Source organism: Rousettus aegyptiacus, unplaced genomic scaffold (assembly GCF_014176215.1).
Source record: "Rousettus aegyptiacus isolate mRouAeg1 unplaced genomic scaffold, mRouAeg1.p scaffold_m13_p_7, whole genome shotgun sequence".
In the NCBI taxonomy this organism is placed as follows: domain Eukaryota; kingdom Metazoa; phylum Chordata; class Mammalia; order Chiroptera; family Pteropodidae; genus Rousettus; species Rousettus aegyptiacus.
The window spans coordinates 101,091,869-101,108,643 of record NW_023416310.1 but is presented as its reverse complement, the minus strand read 5'-3'; the positions used below and the strand labels follow the sequence as shown (position 1 = coordinate 101,108,643).

At 35.6% G+C, this 16,775-nt stretch overlaps 1 protein-coding gene across 8 annotated transcripts in view; it reads left to right on the top strand.

The window, feature by feature from the left end:
* The window catches only part of PCBD2 (pterin-4 alpha-carbinolamine dehydratase 2), a 46,860-nt gene that overhangs the window by 20,347 nt on the left and 9,738 nt on the right, over positions 1-16,775 (top strand). Inside the window, exon 2 of one of the 8 annotated variants that reach the window (XM_016137690.2) lies at positions 2,077-2,171. The exons of the other annotated variants lie outside the window; for them this stretch is intronic. The gene's annotated coding sequence lies outside the window, so the exon portion shown is untranslated. The remainder of the gene's footprint in view (positions 1-2,076; positions 2,172-16,775) is intronic. 8 annotated transcript variants of the gene reach the window in all.

Here is a 16,775-nt window from a genome sequence, read left to right as displayed (position 1 = left end):
TTCATTTGTTTTTCATAAAATGGCAAACCATCTTATATATGTTAATTTTTTTCTTTTGCTGGTTTCTGCCTTTCATTTCATTGGGTTTGGAAGGAATTTGTGTCTTGAAATTAGTATGAATCTGCTCGTAGACTTTGGGAATTTGAATGGAATTGTTTTTGGTGCAGAACAAAATTATCCAGTTGAGCCAAGACTCAACTGTTATTTCCAAAAATTGTTAGTGGTGGTTCTGTTTCTCACACGAGGAAACGTTTTAGCTTTGTGAGTGTGGGGGTTCGAGGTTTTGAGTCTTGATCTGCAGTTCCTGTAGTCTCCATGTCTACCGTGTCTCTGCGTTTCAGTATTTATCATGATGCACGTCTCAGGATCCACCTCTGTTGCCGCTGACTTTGGGTACCAGAGTGGAGCCAGCAGTGGCCTTATTAGCCTTGCCTCTCAGCCTTGACTAGCTTTTTAAAGTCATTTTCTCACTAAGAAATGGCAGCCATTTTATGTCTGTAATATGGTATGGCTATCAGTGGAACTTTTGAGTTTTATAGCTGATTTTCACTATTTGTCCAGTGTTATCAGCCTTTTGCGAACCCTCCCACTTTGGAGAAAAGACTCTTTACATGGTAGTTTTGTTTGTTGGGTGGGGTACTTTGTGAACACAGGATTAGAGTTTGGATTAGGGTTTGACTTAGAATGGAAATTAACCATAAACTTAATTTTTTGTGAGTAGAGGCTGGGAGGCTGGTGCTTAGGTAATGTTGGAGGGCATGGGGAAGGTATAGAGTTGGGAGGTTATGAAGTAAGGAATGCTTGAACATTGTCTGAAATTCAAGCATTAAGTTTAGAAATTTTAATTACTTTTAAAATATATATTTATATTTAGAATGCTATTAAAGGAATTTATTACCACCTTTTAAAAAAATTACATTAAAACCCAAACCATTTCCCATTTATTTTGAGTAACCAAAGTAATTTATTACTAACTCATAAAATTACAAGTGGCAAAAGAAAGGTGCCACACCAAAAAAAACCTATTTAGCTATACTTTTTAAAGCTTTTTAATAAAGTAGGGCCTACCTGCACTTTGCTTAAATATAAAGCATGTAATAACATAAATTAAAATAATATAAATACTGGCTATATTAATTTAACCTTCATTTTCTCTATTGTTGGATTTGTGAGCATGTTTTTCTTAAATCCATTACTATAAGTGTGTTTTTAGTCTTTAAAAATATCAAGGTTGGAATATGCATGACTATATTTACTGTTTAAAGGAAATGTGTAAAGAAAATACTGAATAAAATTGAAAATTGAGAGAAAACACCAGCCCGGAACCTTCTAAAACTAGGCATGTGTGACTTTCTTTTAGCTGTCATCATTCCGTGCTGCCCTACCTTGTTAGACAGTGGTACACAAACAGAAGGTGGCTGGAGAGAATTTGTACCTCAGTTACAAGCTTATGTTAATATAGTTGTTGATTTTCTTATATTCAGATTTTATTGTTTTTTTTTTTTTTTTTTTTTTTTTTTTTAAGATTCTGTAATTTTTAGAACTTTGTATCTATAACCTGTTATGCTCATGTAATATGTGTGGAACATCTGCTGGGTCACCAGAACCTTCCTCATCGTTGAAGGGATTTTGCTGAAATCTGAGGCAGTGCCCCAGTCTGTGCAAAAAAAACAGAGACTGCCAAAATCCTGTGCAGCATCCATCATGTGTGGACACAATCTCCAGGCCTAAAACGATCAGTGCATCTAAGGAAGCCAACAGATGAAACACATAAGAAGTTCAAAAGTGCTCTTCCTTAAAGGCTGAGACAGACATTGTGCTCTCACAATATGTGAAACAAAGATAAATTGGACACTTAAGTACCTTAAAGTTTTACTGGAGCTTGTAAAAACACTTCTGAGATCCCAAATAGGTCATTTATGCCAGACAGAGAACTGTAGATTTCTTCCCTAACTACCATGAAAATCAAAACCATCACTTTTAAACAGTATGATTGCTGGCTTAGGGAGACCTCAGTCTGTGCTATGAGAAGAATCTTTTCTTCTTCTTCATCTTCTTTTTTTCCTAAATCACCAGGAAATGCAGACCTTATCTCTATGCTGGGCGTCAAGTCACACCATGGGAGGAGTCCTATCATGAAGCTAAGGCTGAGCGAGGAGTGACTATCCAAGGTGGGCATTCTAGGAGTATACCTCAAGCGCACTTTCCCTTCTTGGTCTTTCTGTATCACAGGACTGTTCGGGCCCTTTTCCATAACATTCTGCATGGGCCCAGGGAGATTTAAGGTTAAGGCAGAACATGTCTTTTGTAAAGAAAATGAATTCACACTGAAAATGGTGAGGCATACTTTTTCAGGCCTCGGGGATTTGGGCCAGGTAACTGCTGCGGCCCCTGCTCATCCCAGCCCTGCTGGTCTTAAGAAGTATGGCTCTCTGGATTGTCCATTTCTTTCGGAACCACCCCCGAGTTATTTCTGACCTCATGCCTACTTTCTGTATTCACAGCTCAGTGTATTTTGTTTGTTTGTTTGTTTGTTTTATTATAACCCTAGATTTGCAACTGGTCCTAATTCTCAAGGTTACAGTGAAGACATCGCAGAACACTAGGGTAGTCATGGCCCCCAAGTTTGCACTGGGTGCTTGAGGCAGATTAGGCAGGCCAGGAGAATAATGGGGACTTTGACTTCATTATGAAACTGTCAGTATCATAATTTTGAAAAGTAAGATGCAGATCATTTCAGAGCCCCTTGATATCATGGGGCTTGGTTTGAGGACCCCTTGAAGATAGCAAAATCTGTGGATGCTGAAGTCTCTTATTTAAAACAGCCTACGGACAACATGCAAGGTGAACAATGCTCAAATGAGTGCTGGAGAGAGACTGAAGATCTGGGAAGTGGCGAGAGGCTGCAGCTTTATGTAGATTTAGGGTAGTGCCTGGAATGTGGCAAATTCGAGTTTTGTTTTTTGCAACTTTTCTGGGATTCTTTTTTTTTTTTTAACTAAATTACAGACTTCATTTAGATTTCACATGTACTTTTTTGGTGTATAATGCTATTGTATTTAAAAAATCATATATATTGTTAGCTACCATTCAGCCAGGATGCAGAACCGTCCTATCACTGCAAAGACACTTTCTGGGATTTTTTTAAAAAATATTTTTGATCTGTGGTTGGTTGACTCTGTGGATATGGAGCTCGTGGATACAGAGGACTGACTGTACTTTTTTCTAAGCACTAAAGACGGAAGTTCATGAAGCTCTCTTGCATCCTGATTCCTTTGCCTTCTCACAGCCCCTCAATGAGTGGGCCTTTCCTGGACAAATAGCATAGCTGAGTGTGAAAGTGGGCTGGCATGCCTATAGTCACTCATGTGGCTGGAAGAAGTATTTGAGGCTAAGAATTTGGGTCCCAAAGAAGAAATCTGTGGGGATCTTCTTCCCACAGGGCACACTGCCTGCACACGGGAGAATTCGATGGCAGCATCCCTATTGTCTCAAGTTCAGTGGGTGGGGTTCTCATGGGTTCAGTTGTTATGATTTTGGCAGAGCAGATTGTTACCACCTGAACTATTTGGTCGTTTTAATAGGTGCTCAGCTAAAGAAGACTTCATCATATTATCTAATTTTTTTCACTGGATATTGAAAGAAAGGGTTAAAAAAAGACCTCATTTATTTCATAAACCACCGATAATACAGTTACTCTTCTGATTTTGCCCCTGAAACTTAGCAATGTGTATTTGTAGAGAATTCAAAGAATCTTTATTTTCAGAAGGTCTGGCTTAAAAAGATATATTTGGTATACATTTTTCTTCTTCATGATTTACCCATTTACATGAAATAGTTTCTAAAAGAGAAATTACCCATTCTATGTGAGAGTGTGTGGCTTCTAAAAATAAGTAAAGAAGACCAGGAGCCACGTGGAAACTGAGGATGTTTTAATGTTATAAGAAGGATCAGGATGCACAATAAATATCACGACAGTTGTAGAAAAAAAGGGCACAGGGAAAAAATTAAAACAAAAAATATAGTTTTTCCAAACCTTCTGTAATGCTTTATTTTTCTCTTGTAATCAAATTTTTAAAATAAAAATCACAGGGACCTTATTTTTCCTATAGTTAGCATTTAGGTAAAAGAAGTAAATGGAAAAGGTATATTTTGACATTTGGGATTTGTCCTAAATACACTCGAGGGGACTCTGGATTTGGACTTACTTGAATTCAAACCCCAGCCACACTTTTTATGAGGCGTGTGACTCTGGACTTGTGATATCCTCTTGGAGCCTCAGTTCTCTGCTCTATAAAATAGGCATGATCAACCTAGTCACAGGGTGGAGTGAGTGCCTGGCCTGGACTTGTCATTTTACAAATGCCCATTGTGTTTTCCCCCTTTTCTTCTTTGTCCACAGAAGTAAATGTTGAGAATCAGTGGTATCTCAGGCCCCGAGATACACTAAGATCCATAGTTCAGAAGTTGCTACTTGATCAGAAAAGACTCTACTCAAGTGTTTCCATGTAAATGATAATTTATGGTTAATGCTGAAACAGTCAGAAAGTAATCAGAGATATACTGTTTCTTGTGCCTACTAGATGCTGCTGTTGTTATTATTACCTAATACTCTTTTTTTAAATTGAACATTACTGTTTGTGTAAGGGCATTGTGCATGCAGTTGGTACATATCATTGCCTTGTCCCCAGCTGGGGCTCTCAACCCAGGCAAGTCATGTAGCCTAGGTTTTAGATTCCTAGACTGATACTCTTTCGTCCCATTCCACTGCTTCTGATACAGTAGATGTGTTTTTAGAATGTTCTGTTCCTCCGCAAGTTAAGTAAAAGTTTAAATGTTAACCATAGTTTATCCATTTCCCTATTGATAGACATTTAGATTCTTTCTGATGTTCATTTTTACTGTAAGATCTGTAATAAGCATCCTTGGGTCTTCTTGTGCACAGATGTGAGAGTTCCTTTAGGGTATAGATCCAAAAATGGAATCACTGGCACAACCCTCTGGTATATGGACTAAAAAAAATTGAAGATTCAAGATTACGAGAAGCTCTAGGCTTGAGGACAGTCACATCGTCAGGGTTCGTTGTCATAAGAGACTCCCTACCCACGTGTGAGGCCAGAGTAACCCATGTGACCTGAGCTCTCATGACTTCAGAGCAACATGAGCTGATTTCGGAGTGTTTCTGGAAGTCTGGGAAGGTGTATGTGAAGTGCAAAGATCATGGAAACATGAATTAGCCAGTGGGGCTTCAGTCCAGGTTGTGAGTGCTTTAGGGCAAAAAGACCCACTTTTCACCAAAATTCACCATTGATAGCACTAACTTGGAATGTCACCGATAATACTACAGATTTGTAATGTATTACCTTAAATTTTTACAATTTTTTTTTGCATAGCGTTAAGTTCAAATCCAAGTTCTGAATGTCTATTACCTGAAAAAAAAAATACTTCAAAATGATATTTTCCCTTTAATTTCCCAAGTCAAAAGGCTCCAGTTTGTGATGGAAATGTAAATACTTGCTGTCTCCATTCCTGTGTAGATACCTGTGAGACTGGAAAGTGGTGCCAGTCAAGTTGGCGTAGGTTCTGTGCATTCTGGGACTGGTACTCTTGAGTTAGAATGTAGCAATGGAGACCTCAGTGGAGTTGGCGTTGGGATGCAAATGCCTAGTATCTGCTAGGCCTGTCTCTTTTAATTGTGCTTTAGTAATCTTCCTTCTTTCAGTAGAGGAATCCTGTTTTACACTGGTCTTTTGGATAAAGATAATGACATATATTTGCCTGGGTAAGCAAATTGATAAACTTGTAATCAAGTGTATCAGACCATTTCCTTGGCAGGACTGACCAGAAGAGCTTGTGAAGCAGAGCCATTTTCCAATGGAGCATGAAGAGCTTTGAAAATTCTCAGTAATAGCAGAAAGCAGTATTTGAAACCACCCTTAAACAAGTGTTTGTTTTCCTCTTTTCTAACCAAGTTTATAAAAATTTGGTCAGACAGGCGTTTTGTTTTGATTTAAAATATTTTCAGTGAATGGTTATCTGCCGAATACACATGTGTTTCTGCACTTTTCCTTTCACAATTGAAACTTTAAACCCTTCCCTTAAATCCCCCTAAAAATCTCCCTCTGCCCAGTAAGGTTAGCATGTATGAGGATGGTGAAGGGATTTGGACCCCGGAGAATCCTCGCAATTTGAAATCTGTCTTTGCAGTTGTATCCCAGAAATGGCCTTGGTTAGTGCCATATGCGCTCTTTGTCTTTCTCTTCTACCAAGATTCCTTGCCCCCAAAAGATGTTGGTTAATTTGGGTGTTTCAGCTTGGTTAATCAGATCATGAATGCCTGTGACCATGGCAAGAGGCATGATTGAAGCATTTAGAAAAATTTGGTTCATAGTAAGCCCCATAATTTGTTTTAAAGAATTACCTCTTCAGTGACATTTAAAAAAAAAAATCTCCAAAAGATTGTGGTTTATAACACCACACCTGGTCCATATTGTACTGGATGAATCCATATTTACTTCGCTGTAAATGATTTTGAGGCTGGAATTCTTGGATTGTTTTCTGTCTTGTAAGCCCTTGACATTGTACTGGTACCTGTGTGCACACAAACCTCCTGACATGGGAAAGGCCAGCTCAGCCTCCCACTGAAATGCAGGTTGGCTGCATTCATTCTGCATGTTCCTAGAATGAGGAAATGATATGACAATAAACAGAAATGCCCTTGCCGAAGAGAGAAGGGAAGCTGGTGTTTATCTGGTCAGGTGGTTTAGATTAGCCATGATGCGGCTCTGTATTATGTTACTTTAAATCATTGTGTCCCAACAGGACATAAATTATGAAGATTGTTACAGTATGTTTCATCCTATGTAAGATCAACAAATTGGAATAATTTTTTTATAGGAAAATCACAGTGCTTTTGGCAAGGCTATTGAAGCCTTTAATTTGACTCAAGTATTTCTCAAGTATTATTGCCTAATATATAAAATATGATTTGCATAAGGTATGGAATAATAAACTTTTAAAAGCAAAAAGGAAGAATTTCTCGTTAGCAACTGTGTCGAATGGCCGGGCACTCCTGCTTCACCGATACCTATGTGCTTTCTTTGTCCCAGTGTCTTAGAGTGGGTGGTGTGCGTTCTTTTCCTCCGATGGGATTGTGAATGCGCTGTGCGGGTTTTGGTGCAGAGATGGAGCTTTGCTGTGTGCTGCCTGCCCATCAGCCCTCATCTGCAGAGAGAAGGCAGTTAGTTGTTCTCTGGTGGAGCTGAGTGGGAACCTGCTCTAAGGAGGAGAAAGTAAATGTTCCCATTTATAGCCATTCAGGAAAACGAACCATTTGTTTTTCTTTCAGGATTTTGTGAATTATTAAAAATCAAAACAAACAAACAAAAAACCCAAATATAAAAATTCCTACTTGATTAACAGCTCAAGTTAAGGTAATTTATATTGGAATATTGCAAAAAGAATTGACTTGAGTGAACATTTATTCTTTTAATATTTACTCCGTTCATTACTGTTTTCTGAGTTATTAGCCTTATTTGTGAATTTTTGACATAGACTTATAATTTTTTATTTGTATTTAGGATGCAACTAAGTTTATTTGGCTACACAGAATAAAATTTCTAGATTAAAAAAGTGGCATAAAATCACTTTGTGTAGGATTCAGACAAATTGGAACCTTTTTAGTGTTCCACAGTAGCACATTTTCTGTACAAAGCACTCTGAGTTTTTATGAGACTTTCTCATACAGTGAAGTTAAGAAGTAGTAGAGCCTCCAATTTACAGACTAGGAGAGTTGAGAGAGGTTTAGGATTCACTAAAGGCCATAGAATGAGACAGAGCTGGGATTAGAACTTTTTAGGATTCAGTGATACCACCCACCAGATCTTGTGAGTCTTTTGACACCAAAAACAGGGTAAGTGCTAAGCTTATTTTACTCTCTAAGTGCCTTCAGCCCTGAGAGTTTTCTTTATCTTTTAGTAATATTTAAAACACAAAAACAAAAAAGTACCTAGTTTCAATCTATAAGGGTCGAAATAGATCTCTCCTTAAGCCTCAACATGGCAGGTTGAGGATAAATGCCGAATATATTGTGGCTTGCTTCAGCTCAGTGTCTAAAGACTCTGACAGGTTCAGGGACCTTTCCAAGTTCACAACCTGGGTGTGTACTTTGGAACAAATAAATACAGACGTCTTTTGAGATGGTCTCTTTCCTCACCGTGCTTCTTCTGGATTGGCACCGTTTTCTGAGAAGTGGGTCTGGCAGGCTGCTTTCCTCTAGTGACTCATTACAGCCGACTATCACTGGAGGTCCTCTGGAATTATCAGGATGTCGGATTGGGCTCGAATATTTGGGTGATGTATTTTTCTTACAGAAAATGCCGGTAGTGCTGCCAAAACTACTTCAAAACTCTTAAAAGTAGAATTGATTCCACTTAAAAATAAGTAAAAGAAAGGTTAAATATGAATTTGTTGATGCAATGCAGACTTTTTTATGCCGTCAGATATTTTGTGATGTGAAGTGGGATAAGACTGTTCTACAAAACGTATACTGCTTGTAGAAAATGTATTTACTATTTAATTTACCATTAAATGAAATTAGGTATTGCTTTATTTCTTTAAAATATTTTTTCAGTGCCCCACCACATTCTTTCTGCCTGAGCCCTCATTCCCTTCCTCCTCTTTTGGCTGTTGTCACAGGATCTTGACTCTCGGTTTAGTTTAATGAGTTCCGATTTGAGCAGAAGCCTTTCTGCCTTTCCCCTCTTTCTTTTTTTTAAATTAGGTGCATGTGGATTCTTTTTATTATAATAGTTTCATGTCAGATATAAACTGGAATGATATAGTGTAAGTAGAAGTTGCATCTCTTAAAAGGAGCCAGTTGATTACAAAGAAAAAGGAGGGAGTAGAGTGCCATTTTGTACATTATTTGATTTTTAAAAATGTATTTGCTCCGTATATCTTAGTGGTTTGGATGCATGAAGTCGAAGCCTAGGGATATTTTTCTATATAAACTACAATTTCTGTAAGTTTTATAATGATGACAATACCAAGAAGCTTAAATTCTGATTCTTAAGGGGTTGCTAAAACAAAACAAACAGAACACTTTGGTAGTCTCTGCAGTACTTCTCACCTCGTAAGACTCCTGAAAGCCAGCAAATGTGGATTATCGGAAGATTAGGAACAAAAACCTCCAACTGGACTTTTCTGAGGCAATTGATTGGCAAGAATGAACAGCCCCAGTGAACAACGAGACAGCAGACGTTATTTTGACATTAGGGAACTCTGGGTAAATGGCTTCTCCGGTGGATTTCTCTTGGGGTGATTTTGAAACCAGTGTTTCATTCTGCTTTATGGAGGAAGGATGGATTGAAAACTGGTGACATGTGCTGATTGAAAGAGCAAAACTGAAGGATTGTTGAGAAATTCTAGAAGGAGCTAATCAAACTGAGCTGTTGCTCTGCCCAACGATAGCTGATGATGATGTAGAGAAATATAATTTAAACTTATGTGCAGAGGATTTTGGAAGGGAGTAGTGTCTTTTCAGGGAAAGGATATTCTCAGAATGCCTTTTTGGAATACATCAGCTGTGTGAAATCTACCTAGAGAATTTTCACTAACAATAGAACAGGCATAAAGAGCTCTTAGGTAAAACAGTGTGTAGAAGTGGCTGAACGGCTGCCTGGAGAAGAGTGAATTTATACCAGCAGACTTCTCTTGGAGGGTAGTCTTCCAAGCCTGGGAAGTCAGGAGAAATTTACTGATGTTAATGAGAAATCCTAATTCTGCAAAGAAAAACTGTTTTGCACCTTGATTTTTTGTTTAACAGTACATCTTGAAGGTGGTACCACGTAATGGGCTAAAAGAGCTGCCTTATTTTTCCAAATGGCTATTTAGAATATTATGGTAACTTCCAAAAATGATGACTTCAGAACTTTTTAAAAAGCTCTAAATGTTGCAGTTCTGTGAGTACAGCTTTTGAAGGTAAAGTTTAGAGGTGAGCATGCCTTCTCATCCATGGTGCCCTTATCACTAGCTGAAGAGGCACTAATTCAGCCTAGAGCACGGTTGAACAGGCTGCTCTTTCAGTAGTTTGTGGACATTGTCTCAAGTGCTGGGGGAAGCCAGTTTTAATTTCAGGGTTGGATATTCTTGGCCTGAGTTATTGAAAATGTTGTGTTCTGCATTGGATCTAGTAGAAGGTAGATAGACTGCTGGCCTTGACACACTGGACTGCTTAGGGAATGGTCCTCACTTGAGGCCTTTCATCTGGCTTCTCAGGAGCCATGAGTCACCTGCTTGGCTAAGATGCTCACTGACAGATTGCCAGTTCTACCGGAAGTCTTCCTATGAGGATACCCACTTAGAGAAACAGTTTTAAATATGTTTCTGGTTTTCTTGGCCTTGTAAAAGTGAATTTCTTTCGCCTTCCAGTTGTTCTTATACTAGGTTTGGAAAGGAATTCTTCTTTTACATGCCTTAGACACTATAATGTTAAAGTGTTGATAATAATCACTAGCATTAACAGAGTGCCTAATAGAATGCCCTGTATATGGTAAAATATGTTACATGAATTAGCCTCCTTTTACATATGAGGAAAGTGAAGCTCATTTCAAATGTTAAGTAATTTCTCTGAGGCCACATAGCTAGTGAACAGTAGATATAGGACTTAAACTTAGGTCTCTGGCCTTAAATTTTTGAAGTTAACCACTGTGCTCAAAATACGGAGGACAGTGAGAAGAAAAAAAAAGCATGGGTCAAATACAACCTTGCTTGGATCTGTTCTTCACAGCTTTCATGTTGCTAGTCGAGAATATTCTTCCATTGCCTGCAAATTAAGATCTGATGTTCCCTTTGCAGTGGCTAGAACACTTAACAGTGTTTTCCACGGGAAAGTCATGGTGAGACATGTAATCATATTCTGGGGAAAAGAACGCCTTTCCGTGATACACCAAGCGATGTTTATGTGATTGATCCGTCACCAACACCCAGGGAAGGTCCTGTTTTGTGACATGTGCGTGCTTGGCAATGATCTTGCTGTGCATTTTGCTTAATAATTTTCATTATTTTTAATTAAAGTTGAAGAAGTGCAGACTCTAGCTGAAATTAAGGTAGGTTGTGTTGCCGGAATCTGGTAATTACTTTAATTGATCACAAGATAGTTTCCTTGATCACCAATTAGACTAAATTGCCGATCATGTTTCAAGACGTGAAGAAATGCCCAAACTGATTTATGTAATAGTGTTTTCATTTCTAATCAGACATAAATATCATTTCCTTCCATAGCAATTGTGTTTTGTAAAAGAAGAGTTATAGGCCTACAAACATAAAGGTGATTCATAAACAATAGAGTTCTAATTCATTGAATTAGTAAAGGAAGTATTTAGAGGCTTAATGGAGATTGTACTGGGGAAATTACTTTGGAGTCGCTGGTGCTCATTTTCTTAGTGGGAGATATGTTCTTTTTTAGTGCATAATTAAAATAGTCTACAATCAAAATATAAAAGGCAGCTGATTTAAAGAACATGTATCAAAGAGGATTGCTCTGAGTAATGAAAGATTCATATTGTAAATATGTGCTAGAAGTTATGTCTTAGAACTTTAATAAATCATACATGTTATTTGGCTGAAGCTGCGTTTTAAATTAGGGTGCTGTTAAACATTTCACAGATTGATACAGGATTTTTGTTTTGGTTTCATGCATCCAATCGTTTTTCATATTTTCATGGAATAAAATGAAACAAAAGGAACTTTAAGAAAAATTAAAGTTCCCCAAGAATACTTGTACTTGATTTGGCGTTCATGGAAAAATCTTTTAATTGCTGATGGTTTGGAGATTTCCAAATGACAAACTTCATTGGTCCAATTTACTGTGATTGTAATGCTTACATTCTTTAAAATGGCAGAGTGACTTAAAAAGTCATACTTCATCATGAATTCATTGACTTATTCATAAAATGTTTGTAATTTGCAATAGAGGAAAGACTGAAACTATTATCAGCCATTATATGTTATTTGTTGGCCATATGTTTGTTTGAAATGGCCGTGGCTCAACAGAACATGGCTCATAGACAAACTATGCTGTAAATTGTCACTAAAAACCCACCTAAACAGGTATGTTAAGAAGTTAACATGAGCCAAAATATTTTAATATGAACCAGGCTACATATTGCAGGATCCCAGCTGCCTTTGCAGTGAGACCTTCATTTGCATGTTTTCTTCATTTTTCCTCAAACTAATTTTTAAGTCTAGATCAGGTAAACATACACATGTTACAAAATTCTAAAGGTACCAAAGGGTGTAAAAGTCTCTCCTGTTCCTGATTCTTAACCACACAAATCCCTTCTCCACCTCCCCATCATTCACTATTACTAGTTCCATATGGCTTGTTCCAGAGATATTAATGCATATAGTTTCCTTTCTTTCCTTTTTAATAGAGTTCATAAACTATTGTTACACATTATTTTTCATTTAGCAATGTATCTTGGAGATACTTCCATGTCAGAGGATAAATAGTTTCCTCATTCTTCTTAATGGCTGCATAGTATTCCAAGGTATAAATGTATTGTCATATATTTAGTCAGGTCCCTGTTGGTGGACATTTGGCACTCTCAAGTCCATGGCTATTATCAGCTGTGGTGCAGTGACCATTCTTGTAATTTATGTTTGAATGTGTCTACAGATTTCTAGAAGTGGAATTGTTTGGCCAAAAAAACATGTCTTTTTTTCCCTAAGGGCATGGACATTTTAAATTTTGATAGATATTGTCATAGTCTCTTCTATTATGATTATTATCAGTTTATATTAATCAACATCGTTCAAGAGTACTTTTTCTCCTATATCTTCAACAGAATATTATCAAACTTTTTGATCTTTGCCGAACCGTTGGTTTAGCTGAGCTCCCCACCCCCAGCTTTATGAGACATAATCGACACATACCCTAGTTTTAATTTGTGCTTCTCTTATTATATATGAGATTGAGCAGTTCTTATGGTTAAAAACCATCTGATTTCTGTTATCTCTTATGTCCTTTGACCTTTAAAGAAAAATTGGACGTTTGGTTTTTTTCTTAATTTTTAAGAGCTCTTATATGCTAAGGAAATATGTACTACAAATACAGTTTATTGTTTATCTTTTAATTTTTTGTTGTTTTTTTATTGCCATACAGAAAAAAAATTTTTAATGTAGTAAAATTTATTTTCTAATACTGGTTTAAAGTTTTCTGCATATGTAATTTATACATTTCTTGTTAAGTTTACTCGTAGATAATTTTTGGTGCCCTTTTAGATGGGATCTTTTTTTCCAATGTATTTCCTAATTCGTTGTTGTTTATATGAAAAAGCGATTGACTTTTTTTGGCTTGTTTTAGTCTTGACTTTAATGGGAATTCTAGTGTTTTTCTATTAAGAATGATAGTACCTTTTAGACTGAGGATATATTCTTTATTAGGAGTTATAATACATGATAAATATTGAATTTATCAACTATCTTTTCAGAATTCATAGAAGTCATGACTGTTTTTGATTTATTGGTATGGTAAATTATATTACTATATCACTATTATTAAACCATCCTTGCATTCTTAGAATAAATCTTATTTGCTCATGGGTGTTTTGTGCTTTCAGTGTATTGCTGGGTTTTGTTTGTTAAGACTTCAATTAATATAAGATCAATCTATAGTTTCATTATATGTTCTCTGTGGGAATTTGGAGACAATGTTATGATAGTTTATGAAAATAACTTGGAAATCTTTTTCTTTATCTATGCTCTGGAACAGTTTAATTAATATTAGAGTTTATTGTCCTTAAAGGTTTGATAGAATTCCTCTGTGAAATGATTGAGACCTGTTACTTTTTAGGGTCACTCTTAGACATATTTCTTTTTTGTAGTTATTTAATTGTTTAGATTTTTTTCTCTTCTGAGGTCAGTTTTAATAATTTTTATTTCTCAGAGAGCTATTTTACCTATGTTCTCAATTTTATTTGCATAAACTCTGTATTTGTTTAAAGTTTATTTTTGTATATTTTAAAATTTCTCTTTGTAGTTACTTCCCCATTCTCATTCCCTCTTTTGTTTATCTGTATTTTCTCTCCCTATTTTTATTTTAAATGAAGTAACCAGTTTTCTGCTGTTTATATATTTTTCAAATATAGCTTTTGGATTTATTAGTTCTACTATTTTTCTCTTTTCTAATTCATTTACATCTTTTCTCTTTATTTATATTCATTCCTGCTCTTCTACTTAGGTTTATTTTGTTGTTACTTATTTACCTTCTTGATTGGATATTTAATTTATTTTTATTCTATCCAATTCTTTAATTTAAGGTAATTTTTAAAGGTGTCCACTCAGATTATTGCTTTAGATGTATCCTAAATATAGTGTTTATCACATAATTAATTTCTGTTTATTTCAGCTTCAATATTTTTTGAGTTTTCAAAGAAGAATTTAAAAATTTTTTCATATAGTACTTTTTGCTACTTTTATGTATAGTTGTTTTTAAATTTTTTAAAGTTTTTAATATTTTAAAGTTGTTTTTAATTTTATCAGAAAGTGTTGTCAGTACTACCACTTTTTGGAATTTATTGACATTTTCTTTGTGGGTTAATCTATGTTCACTGTGATTGTTCACTATTTTAAAAGCTATATTCTCAGTTTTTGGAGTTTAAAATATATCAACTAGATTACCTTTTAAAGTATGTTTTTAAGTAGTTGATATCCTTACTTTTGTTCACTTAATCTGTCATGAATTAAAGTATCTAACTATAAATGTTTCTTTTTGTCCTATGTTTCCTGTCATTTCTGCCTCTTGGATATTGATGCTATGTTATTTGTAGTATAGATATTCACAAGTATTCACTTCTCATTGTGAATATACTTTAAAATGGTGAATTACCCTTATGATTTCTTAAAATGTTTTTTTTTTTACATTTGCCTGTGTTCTTTTATTTCCGGTGGTTGCGTTTTGCTTTGTGATGCATTATGAAGTTTTCTCTTCTTTTAATTGGTTGGATTTAGGCTGTTTAGTTTGATTGGAAAGATGTTTGGTCTTATAAAACATGATAGAACCGATATACTTTTTTTCTCTCTTAATTTAAATCATGATATGGATTGTGTTTTCTTTGCTTCATTTTATATGCTTTTATTTACTTAATTGTGAATGTTTCTATTTATTTTGATTCTCGTGGATACTATTATACCTATAATTTTACATGGCAAACTTAATCCTCTTTCTTTAGTAGCATTTAGATAACATTTCTTTATGTAGTGATCTCCCCACTAAACAATATGAAAATTATACTTCTATCCCTTCGCCACACAATTAGTTTATGTTACTTTTTTAGTTCTAGTGCTTTTTAATTTTTTTTTTTACCTTTAGGTATACTTAATATCTCTAACACTTGGTCTTTCAGCTTTCAAGATTTTTAAAACTTTCATTTATTTTCCCCATTTCTTTCCTTTTTTCCTTCAACTCTTTTAATAGTTTATAGCATTTGCATTTCATTTGGTGACTATAATCCTTACAATTGGTTTAAAAATGTTTCTAGAGCTGAGTTGAATTTATTGCTTACTGCCAATACCTTTGGTATAGTTTCTCCAGTCATCTCTTAGTGCTTATATTTCATCCTTTAATAAAAGTGTCCTCAAGAAAAATAAATGGGAATTATCCCCTGGCTTATTGTATTAAAAAATGTATCTCTTGAATTAATTTTGAACAACAGTTTAGCTAAGTCTAAAATTATTTGCACTTTCACTTCCTAAATTCTTGAACAGCATTACCCCTCTGGCTTCTATGTTGAATATTGCTATGTGGAAGTTTGAAGTCAGTCACATTCTTTTCATCCTTATAGGTGAATTGATCTTTTTGACTATATACCCAAAGTTTGTTTTTCTTCAAAGTCCACTAACCTTTCTAGGATGTATAGAGATGGTTGAATTCTTACCATCTATAGATTTAAATCTTTTATTTCTGGAAATTTTTCTTGAATTACATCTCTAATGTTTTCTAGTTTTATTTCTCTTATTGACAATAATTATCTATATATTAGATCTGCTTTGTCTTCTGACCATATTCAAATCATCCATTTGATATACTTGGCTCTTGGGAAATGGTAAGAGGTTCTAAGTATCACTTGGAACATTTTGGGATAACATGGTTCAAAGAAATTATGGTCACTGGGCTTTAGAACTTAGTGAGTGAGTGACTATGTCCACCTAATTTCCAGTCAGTGTGCATCATGGTGTTACCCCACAGTATGTTATCTGTTTGCCATGTATATATGTGTGTCTGTCTCTAGTCATGGCATGTGGGAAAAGGAAAGGGCCATTCTTCTGGGAAGCAGCAACTGGAATCTTAGATTCCCAAGCCTGTGGGAGGGCTTTTCACCTATCATTAAATTTTGAAAGGCTTATCATAGGCAGGTTGGCCAGCAGCACTGTGTGCCATTATTGATCTCATATGCTATGCCTAGTGCTGTGCTAACTGCTTTTATATCCTCTGTCTCGTTTTTTATTACAATGATAACATGAGCTTTTTATTATCCCCACTTTACTGCTAAGAAACTGAGGCTCAGAGTTAAATCATATGACAATTAAGTAGTAGAGTTGGGATTTGAATCCAGGGCTCCCTGGCTCATAAGGCCATGCCCTTAATGACTATAATTGTCTCTCAGGATGGTGATTAGTCTTGGAACTCTTCTAAAGCTAAATAGGAATAAGGCATTATAAACAGAATGAAAATCCTCTTTATACATCATTTAATACAGGTTAACTCTGTGTTT